We start from the raw sequence: 10,912 nt of genomic DNA on the forward strand, positions 1-10,912 counted from the left end.
TAAGAGTTTCCTCTCTCTCCCCATCTGCCAAAGCCGAGATTTTAATCTTTAATCCATGAGCAATCAGCGAGCAGCGGCGAATGGCACATTACAGATGTTTTACTGTCGCGGGCGCTCGCAGCTTCCGCGCTCAGCACAGGCGCGCCGGGCGCCCCCCCCCCGCCCGCCCCCCCTTCTCCTCCTCTGGTTCTTCTTCCTCTCCCCTCCCCAGGTCCCCGTTTAACACTACCTCCCTCACCTGCATGCTCCTGGCCCACAGCGGACGTGGGAGTGGGGAGCAGGGCCTGGGATTTCGCTGGTGGGGTACATGCAAGGGCACTGGCGGGGACTGGGGCGGGTCGGCACTCAGAATTGCGCCGAGGCGAATTCTCTGCCAGGTCCAGATGGGGGGGGGGAACAGGAGCATCGATTGCCCTCCCACTCCCCATCCCCTTCCGGGACCCCACGTCCAGGGCCGCTGGCGGCTCCTTCGATTAGCGCTCCAGATGTTCGGCTGCGCTAGGGCTCCGCTTTCCAGATGTTGGGCGCCTCTGTTCTCACGTTTGGGATCGCCATCCCCTCAGCATGATGAGGAAGGGGAGTCCTGTAGTTGTCAGATCTGGGAGTTGCTAGGAAAATCTAGTGGCATGGAGTCTTTTAGAGAAGCTGATAAAATCTCACTTCAGTTGAGAAGTTCAGCCCTCTGGAGTCCCTCCCATTTCTTGGGAGCTTATATATGGCAAGGAAGGTGAGAAGCCTAGGAATGTGACTCTGAAGCTCATTCCAGGACCTGAGTCCAATTTACTTCTCCCTCCCCCAGCCCCTATAGGATCCCTGAAAGCCCCAGGAATATATTCTTCCCCAGTTCAGCAATCCAGAGCAGTGATGCCAGTTTGCAAAGATACATTTGTGTGATTATTTAATGTCTGTCACCTCCACTAGTCCATAAGTTCCATGAGGTCAAGAACTGTGTTTTCAGCTGGGCGCAGTGGCTCACGCCTGTAATCCCAGCATTTTGGGAGGCTGAGGAGGGTGGATTACCTGAGATTAGGAGTTCGAGACCAGCCTGGCCAACACGGTGAAACCCCATCTCTACTAAAAATACAAAAATTAGCTAGGCTTGGTGGCGGGCGCCTGTAATCCCAGCTACCACGGAGGCTGAGGGATGAGAATCGCTTGAACCCGGGAGGCAGAGGCTGCCGTAAGCTGAAATGGTGCCACTGCACTCCAGCCTGGGCAACAGAGTGAGACTCTGTCTAAAAAACAAAACTCTGTTTTCACTCATCATTGTGTTCCCTGGGTCTAGCTCAGGGCCTAGAACATAGTAGATACTCAAGAAATATTTGTTGGCTGAATGAAGCCAACAAATTTGTGAGGTCTGTAATCTTGGATCATGTTTTTTGTGGTACTATCAATGAAGACAGGCTCTTCACCCCAGCACAAAAGCATGCGTACACCACTCCATTATATCAACACTCCTCCCCAACTGCAGCCCTCTTTCTAGGTAACAGCCTCCTCCACCAGCACCCCCACTGCCCCGCCCACCTCCATGATGGATCTTTCCTTTAGGTAGAGGGAATCCCAGGGCAAGAGTGTGTCTGACACTAAACCAGGGCTCCTTTGGCCAGCTGCTTTCTCTTCTCAGGCCCCAGAAGCTAGATCCCTCTGACTTAGCCTTCACCCTGCAACCCTTGGACACGACTGCCTCCCCAGCTGACCTCTTCCCTTTGCATAGCTAGAGAACCATCACCCTCTCTCATGCTCCCCTAACCTGGCAGTTCCAAACGTACCCCAATCCCAGCCCAGCCACAACCTGGTCCAAAAGCCCATTTCACTCACCAGGGACCATCCCATCACATGAAACTCCCTATTCCCCACCCCAAGTGGCTTAGGGCTTTCAGGGAAGAAAAACAGAGGCGAGGATGTAGAGGCCGGAAATATGGAGGATAAAGAGGTGGAAAAGAGGAAAGCAAGACAGATGAAAAAGGACATCCACAACAGAGGAAGGCGTGGAGAGGGCAGAGACAGAGACCAAGGAAGGAGGGTCGGGGAGGAAGAGGCGGATATAAAGGCCGGCCAGGGAGTGTGAATGGCCGCGTCAGCGGCGAAGAGGCTCAGGCTGATGGACACAAGCTGGAAGACCGACAGGAAAGAGAGAGAGAGTGTGTGTGTGCGCCCGAGGCTGAAGAGCTGGGTCAAGAAGAGATTCGGCGTCCGGGCGCAGGGACGTCGGGGAGGGACTGCCCAGGGCGCCCGGCGGCCCGAAGCCCAGCCCCGCCCAGCCGTCGCCCGCGCCGTCTGTCGGAAGCTGCCCGGGGCCTAGGCCTCAGGGTCCACAGGCGGCCCTGACAGGCGGCGGCGGCGGTGGTGAGGGAAGCCGGAGCGAGAAGCAGCGGAGCCGCGTGTGTGTTTTTATTATTATTATTTCTGATTAAAGAGGAATTCATCTCGTATCTGCCTCCTGCCAGTGGCCGAGGCGCCGCCATTGGGGTTAACGGTGCGGAAGAATACAAAAAAATTTCATTGAGGAGGATTATAAAAGTTACTAGCTGGAACATTAACAGAAGAGTAACTTGTAAAAAATGCAATATTACAATATTCACAAGGACGGCAGAGCGTGGTAAAGCTATAAAATTCAACATTAAAATCTTCCACAGCCTAGATAACCTAGTTAACAAACATGGGATTGGAACTACTTTTCTGTGGAGGCTGAGGGATACGCGCCGGGGGCTGATCGCACCTCTTCCGCGGGAGGGGCGGGGTCGGCGGTCCCAGGCTAGCCCCGCCCCCGCCCGCCTCGGCCTCCTCCCCGGAAAAATGGGCACAACCCGGTCCAGCGCTGGGGAATGCCCGAGGAAGCCATCAGAACCTCAGACAGGGCTGGGTACTTGCGAGGTTATCTTTCATGAGAAGCGCTGATTAAAGCAGAGAATTCAGCATGGATTTAGATCTGTCAAATAGGTTATACATTTCTATAATTGTGGGATTTGAATGTGACATCTATTGAAGTTTGTGTGTGTATGTGTGCATGTGCTGGATGTGTGTATCCGGGGTCTCTGTATGTACGTACATAGCACTTGAAAACATACGCGCCGGGCGCGGTGGCTCAAGCCTGTAATCCCAGCACTTTGGGAGGCCGAGGCGGGTGGATCACGAGGTCAAGAGATCGAGACCATCCTGGTCAACAAGGTGAAACCTCGCCTCTACTAAAAATACAAAAATTAGCTGGGCATGGTGGCACGTGCCTGTAGTCCCAGCTACTCAGGAGGCTGAGGCAGGAGAATTGCCTGAACCCAGGAGGCGGAGGTTGCGGTGAGCCGAGATCGCGCCATTGCACTCCAGCCTGGGTAACAAGAGCGAAACTCCGTCTCAAAAAAAAAAAAAAAAAAGAAAACATACGCATGGTTTGTAAAGGTGTATGTAAATAGGATATGCATGGGGCATGGTGTTTTGAGATGAAGGGTGTGTGTTCATAATATGTATGTATACCAAGCGAGTCTCCATGTGGGATATACGTGCGTATGCACAGAATTTCTGTGTGGGTAAGATATGTGTCTAGATAGCATAGACGTTTGCTGAATATATGTGTGTGCATGGTGTATTCATGTACAGGATATATATGCCATTGCAGGCACATTATATATCTTTTTGCAAGATGTCTTTATGAAGAGGATATATGTTTGCCTCATTCTGTGTGCATGTATGCGTGCATGCAAGATGTATATATCAGAGGGCATTATGTGGTTGTGAACACAGGATGTTTAAATAGTATCAAAATATAATATGGGGGCACCTGTTCTCAGGACCTCCTGAGGGCTGTGTCACAGGCCATAATAAAAAACAAAAAGAGGCCGGGCCTGGTGGCTCACGCCTGTAATCCCAGCACTTTGAGAGGCCAAGGCGGGCGGATCACAAGGTCAAGAGATAGAGACCATCCTGGCCAACATGGTGAAACTCCGTCTCTACTAAAAATAGAAAAATTAGATGGGTGTGGTGGTGCGTGCCTGTAATCCCAGCTACTTGGGAGGCTGAGGCAGGAGAATCGCTTGAACCCAGGAGGCGGAGGTTGCAGTGAGCTGAGATCGCGCCACCGCACTCCAGCCTGGCACCTGGCAACAGAGCGAGACTCTGTCTCAAAAAAAGAAAGAAAGAGAAAGAAAGAGAGAGAGAGAGAGAGAGAAGGAAGGAAGGAAGGAAGGAAGGAAGGAAGGAAGGAAGGAAGGAAAGAAAGAAAGAGAAAGAAAGAAAGGGAAAAAAAGAAAAAGAAAAAGAAAGGAAGGAAGAAAGGAAGATATATAATGTGTTGGTTGTGTGCACAGAATATGTATTTATGCATAGACTGTGTGTGAGATAATGTATATAAATGAGTGTGTGTAGGGTATGTGTGTATGTGTACAGTGTGAATGTATGTGAGCAGAAGGGATGTTTGTGGATATGTGTGTCCAGGCATTTTGTATATATTCATGTGTCTGTAGCACATATCTGTTTGAGCAGAATACATACATGTGAAAGGCACGTGTATATATGTATAAAAAATACACAGACATTGTCTGAGATGTCTGAGTATGTAGGGTGTCTGCAGGTGCAGAAACAGAGCATTTATTTCTATCAGCTTCTAAATACTTGTAGTATGGTGGTTAAGCTCATAGACTCTGAAAGCAGATTATGTTGTAGCTTTGTCATGTACTAAGTGTACGATTTGGGCAAACAACTTAACCTCTGTCTGTCTTAGCTTCCCTATTTGCAAGATGGAGATAGTAATAGTGCCTACTTCCCAGAGTTATTATTAGAATTAGATGAGTTAATAGTTACTGTGATAAGCAGAAAAATGGCTGCTCCCCCAAATGTCCACATTCTAATCCCCAAAACCTATGAATATGCTACTTTCATAGCAAAGGGGATTTTGCAGCTGTGATTAATTTTTAAAATCTTGAGATGAGGAGATTATTTAGATGGACCCAATGTCATCACAAAAATCCTTTATAAAGGAAACAAGAATATCTGAGTCAAAGGAGATGTGAAAAAAAAAGCAGAGATTGGAATGATGTGGCCATGAGCCAAGGAATGTAGGTAGCTTCTAGACTGTGGAAAAGGCCAAGAAACTATTTCACGGTGGGCAGATCTATTCAAACCTACCCCCAAAGTCTGAGGAAATTGAGAGGCCAAGGAAAGAGGCTAACAAATCCAATTTCTTAGAACAAAACATTTGATAGGGACTTATGAACAGAAGCCATGTCTGTATCTCAGGCAGCAGTGACAGGAGATGGTGGATCCTGGTGCCTTTACCCCCCAGGGCTTATATGCATGATTCAGAAGGGATATATAGGACAAATGAAGTATGATAATATCAATGTTGTTTGACGTAAGGGCAGAATTTATAGTAAGTACCTGCTTTTACGGAAAGAACAATAGATAAATTGGAAATCTTAGCAGCCTTTCCAGAACTGGGGTCAATCGGAAGTCAACATGGCAGATTAGCATCCAAAATGGAGTTGCTTTAGCCTCCACAAAAATAAATTCTCCCCCAGAAGGAACAAAGCCCTGGCAACCCATTTAACAACTGTGTTGTTTGAAGCCACCAAGTTTTTGGTAACTTATTACAGCAGCAATAGGAAACTAACACACTTGTCTGAAGTGCTTAGAACAGTGCCATGCACATAGCAAGTACGCTACAATTTCTTAGAGGTGATGCTTGAGGCCTTAGGGAAGGCCTGCTTGATCAGTCTGTTGCCAGGTTTGCCATCCATATATCTCAGACTGCCTCTGGCTGCCCCCAACCCTCCAAGATTCTGGATCCTGCCAGAGCCTGTGTTTTGCCAACATAACCATGAACACATGTAGGGGGTGGGGGACAGGAATGTCCTCTCAATATCTGCTTGCTTGTTCTTCCTTACTCATGCTTTAGGGTTGGGGCTAGTACCAGGGATCTAGGCCTGTGGCTGAGGGGATTGAGGGGCAGATAGAGAATCTTTGGGCCTTCCTGTTCATTTGCTGTTTGGCCAGGTTTGGCAGGAGGACAAGGTTGTTGTGATGGAAGGGACACTGTGCAGGAACTTGGTGCCTTGAGAGCCAGTGGTGTATACACATGTCCTCGTGCACAGAAAGCTACACCAGACCTTGAGCCACACTGAGCCACAGTCTTAGCCACAAAACTCAAGCCACCAGTAGGATGAGTTATTGCTCAAATAACTCATCTTCGTGGTTCTTCCGTTACCTCTTTGCTTCTGTTGCTGTCTCCCTCCTCCATTTCCAGCTTAGGGCCCCTGTGTAAATGATTCCCCCATGGCTCCTTCATTGGGACAGGGACTTGGAGGCATTGACGTGAAAAATGGAATGACTCAGTTAATTCTCACCACAACACATATCTTTTTTGTTCCAGTTTTGTTCTTTTTATTTTTTTAGTGGACATAATCATTGTATATATTTATGGTATACATAGTATACATATATGGTATATATATGGTATACATATATATACATGCAATGTATGGCGACCAGATCAAGGTAATTAGTATATCTGTCATCTCAAATATTTTTCATTTCTTTGCATTGGAAGCATTCAATATCCTCTCTTCTGGCTGCTTGAAAATATATATTATTGTGAATATGGTCATCCTGCAGTGCTATGGAGCACTAGAATTTATTCCTTTTGTCTAGCTGGAATTTTGAGTTCTTTAACAAATCCCTCACTATCCAGCTTCTATTAACCTCTGTTTTACTTTTTACTTCTATGAGATCAGCTTTTTATAGCTTCCGCATATCAGGGAGAACATGCAATGTTTAACTTTTTATTCTTGGCTTATTTCACTTAGCATAATGTCCTCCAGTTCCAAGCATGTTGCCAAGACACAATAGATTTTTATTGCTTACAAGTATGTGTGTGCATGTGTCTGTGTGTTTGTATTTGATGTGATGTGATGTGATGTGATGATGTGATGTGATGTGATGTGATGTGATGTGATGTGTGAGCCTCAGTTGCCTCATCCGCAAAAGGGGAATACTAATCCTGTCCTTCTTTCCTTACAGGGTGTTAAGATAATCAAAAGAGATTTTCTTAGCTGGGTGCAGTGGCTCATGCCCGTAATCCCAGCACTTTGGGAGGCTGAGGCAGGTGGACCGCCTGAGGTCAGGAGTTCAAGACTAGCCTGGCCAACATGGTGAAACCCCGTCTATACTAAAAATGCAAAAATTAGCTTGGTTGTGCTGGTGGCACCTGTAATTCCACCTACTTGGGAGGCTGAGGCAGGAGAATTGCTTGAACCTGGGAGGCGGAGGTTGCAGTGAGCTGAGATCGTGCCACTGCACTCCAGCCTGGGTGACAAGAATGAAACTCCATCTCCAAAAGAGAGAGAGAGAAAGAGAGAGAGAGAGAGAGAGAGAGAGAGAGAGAGAGAGATTTTCTTTAGAAATACTTGGTATTGTTAATACCTGAGGCCCTGGAGCCAAGAACTTTCATTTAGCAACCCAGTTGCTCTGGGGCATGGGTCAATACAAGGGTATAAGTAGGAAGGGAGCATCACAAGGAATCTGAAGGAACTCTGCTGGGGGTTAGATATCCATTTATCCTCACTACAGAAGAGGACACAGGAAGTCTTTCCCCCCCAGGCATCTGCTCCAGTGCTGCACATGTGTGTTTGGGCAAATACATGTGTACATAGATCCACACCAGAGAAATCAGTGTACACTCATGGCAGGCCCCAGAGAGGTGTGACAGGGCATTTTGGGGATGAGCCTGTAGTGGGAAACAAAAGGACATAGAGTTGTCTATGTGGAATGCAATGGTTAAGGAAGGACCAGGGTAAGTTTGAAGTTATAATACCCAGGTAAAGCCCTCAGCTCTACCACTTCCTGCCCAGTGTAACTGGGCAGCTGAATTAACCTCTCTGCCTCAGCTTCCTCATCTGTAAAATGGGATAATAATGGTGTCTAATTCATAAGGTTCATAATGTGACCTGAAATATTTATCTCAGTTCCTGGCAGGTAATAAGTTCTCTATAAATACTGTTGTTGATGACAGTGATGTTATCATCATCCTGATTCCTCCCCTCTTTTGGGAAGAGGCAGTGTGGTGTTCTGGCCTATGAGTTAGAGGGGCCTGGTTAAAATGGAAGCTTCACCACTAACCAGTTGAATAAACTTGAGCAGCCACACAACTTTAATCCAAATGAGCTTCAGCTTCCTCATCTATGTAACGGAGTCAGTCACACCTACTTCAAAGGGGTAGCCTATAAGAATCAGCCTTTATGCACATGTGGCTCAGAAGCCATCACAGGCCTGTAGCCAGGTTTGCTCAGCCTGCACTGTAAATAGGTAAGTCATGCAGTTAGTGCAAAAGTCTATACCTGCCAAAGGAGAAACAGGGAAAACACTCCTCCTTCCACCTCTGCCCCATTCTTTAAGATAGTCACTTTCCAGAACTAATCTGTGCAGGTACGTGTGTGTGTGTTCTCCTTTTCTCTCAAATGAATGGTACCTTATGCACTGTTCCATGTATACACACACACACACACACACACACACACACACACGGAAAGAGCTCCAAGATAAATAAACTTAATTTATCTTGGCGCTCTTTCCATCTCTATATATGAAAAGTCACTGCGCTCTTAGTTTAGGCTGCCCAGTAGTCCCCTGAATAGACGTGTCGTAAGTCATTTAACCAGGCTCCTAGCTGTGGACATTTAGATTACTTCTAATTTGCAAACAAAGCTGCAGTGACTGTCCTTTCACATTTGTCACTTGATCATCTGCCCAGTTAGGTTGTTTCTTTAAAAAAAATTTAAGTACTTTCCAGTGAATTTCAAATACAAATCAATATTTTTTGGTTGCTCTTTAAAAGTCAGACAACTTGGCATCACTGACTCACACTCCCACATGGCAACAGTCTCCAAAGCTGAGGAACTACATCCTTTAAAGAAGCCTTTCCTGGCTGGGCACGGTGGCTCACACCTGTAATCTCAGCACTTTGGGAGGCCAGGGCAGGCAGACCATGATGTCAGGAGTTTCAGACCAGCCTGGACCACATGGTGATCCCCGTTCCTACTAAAAACACCAAAAATTAGCTGGGCATAGTGGCGGGTGCCTGTAATCCCAGCTACTCAGGAGGCTGAGACAGGAGAATCCCTTCAACCTTGGAAGCAGAGGTTGCAGTGGGCCAAGATTGTGCCATTGCACTCCAGCCTGGGCAACAAGAGTGAAACTCTGTCTCAAAAAGAAAAAATAGAAAGAAAAAAAAGGAAGCCTTCCTTTCCAGTTGTTCTAGAACTCCCCCCTCCCTGTTGTCTTCCCAACTCCTCCTGCCCCTACTGGCATCTGAATGCATGAGACCCTGGTAAGACTTAGAATATATGCAAATAGTGCTTGGAATGAAATAAATACTCAATAAATGCAATTATTACTCTTGCATGAAAAATCGCTCATCTAGTTTTAAGAATGAACCTGTTTTAGGGACACAGGTTTTTGTGTTATGCATGTGTGGGTGGGTTGCATTCTTAGAGTGGGTAGAAAACTGGTGGTCCAAATGAGAAATGCCAGTGCTCAGAGGCCCACACCTGCACCTCCATAGCTCTGGAAGGAAACGAGAGTTCCTTCACATATATCCTCTCCCATTTAACAAATTGAAGACTAACCTGCCGGCTAGATCTGTGCTGGCCAACACAGTGGCCATTAGCCACAATTATATTAATTAAATTAAATTAATTAAAAATCAGTTCTCCAGTCACACTTGCTGCATTTCAAGTGCTCAGTAGCCACAAGTAGCTAGTGGCTACCGTATTGAACAGTGAAGATACAGAGCACTTGCACCATCACAGGAAGTTCTATCGGATGCCCTGCTTCACACTGTGATAATCTTCATAGATGCAGGGACTGTGTATCTCTTGTCCATCACTGTAATTCTCACGTCAAGCAAAGAGCTGGCACAGAGAAGGTACTCAGTAATGTTTTTTTGAATTAATAACTGATGAATGAATTAATTAATTAACCAAGCAATACCCACAGGAGACACAGCTATAGGTTCCTCCACAGTAGCCTGCTGAGGCAGCCTTTTGAGGGGGAAACTGGGGAGATGAGGTCAAAGGGGACTTCAGTATAATATTGGAGACTGGCCAGGCCTGGTGGCTCACACCTGTAATCCCAGCACTTTGGGAGACTGAGGCAGGCAGATTACGAGGTCAAGAGTTCGAGACCAGCCTGGTTGATATGGTGAAATGCTGTCTCTACTAAAAATATAGAAATTAGCTGGGTGTGGTGGTATATGCCTGTAGTCCTAGCTGAGGAGGCTGAGGTAGAAGAATCGCTTGAACCCAGGAGACAGAGGTTGCAGTGAGCTGAGATTGTGACGTTACACTCCAGCCTGGGTGACAGAGTGAGACTCTGTCTCAAATCTATAGATAGATAGATAGGTAGGTAGACAGATAGATAGATATGAATGAGATTGGATGCTCCCAGGGAAGCCAGCAGGGTCACTCCCAGGACTGAGGCCTAGAAAGGAAGCAGTCACTTATGGATGATTGTTTGAGTCAGGAACCTATGTTCTGAAATTCCCTGCTGTCCCTTTTTGTGAGGTATTCCCTCCTTAGAGTCTGAATAAAAGCTCCTTCTGAAATGTCCTAGTGCCTGCAGGCCTGTCCTAGGGAAGCCTCATTGACCTCTGATGGTCAGTGCACAGCAAAGAGGGCTCTTTCAGGAACTGTCTGGGATAGCTGAGATCTTGCTGTTTCCAGGGAAACGCAAGCCACAAGTTGTTCCAGGAGGTGTGGTGCCTGGTCTATTGTCGTCTGAAGCGTATGTGTGTGCTGAGAGAGAGAAACACAGGAGAAAGAAATGAAGGTTGGGAATGGGGTGGAGAATCTGGATAAGAAGACAGGAGTGGTCCGTCTGTAGATCTGCACACCTGTGTATTTGGAATGTGTGTATCTTCCTGCGCCTATGT

Source organism: Sapajus apella, unplaced genomic scaffold (assembly GCF_009761245.1).
Source record: "Sapajus apella isolate SASKATOON/1434 unplaced genomic scaffold, GSC_monkey_1.0 scaffold13, whole genome shotgun sequence".
NCBI classification, from domain to species: Eukaryota; Metazoa; Chordata; class Mammalia; order Primates; family Cebidae; genus Sapajus; species Sapajus apella.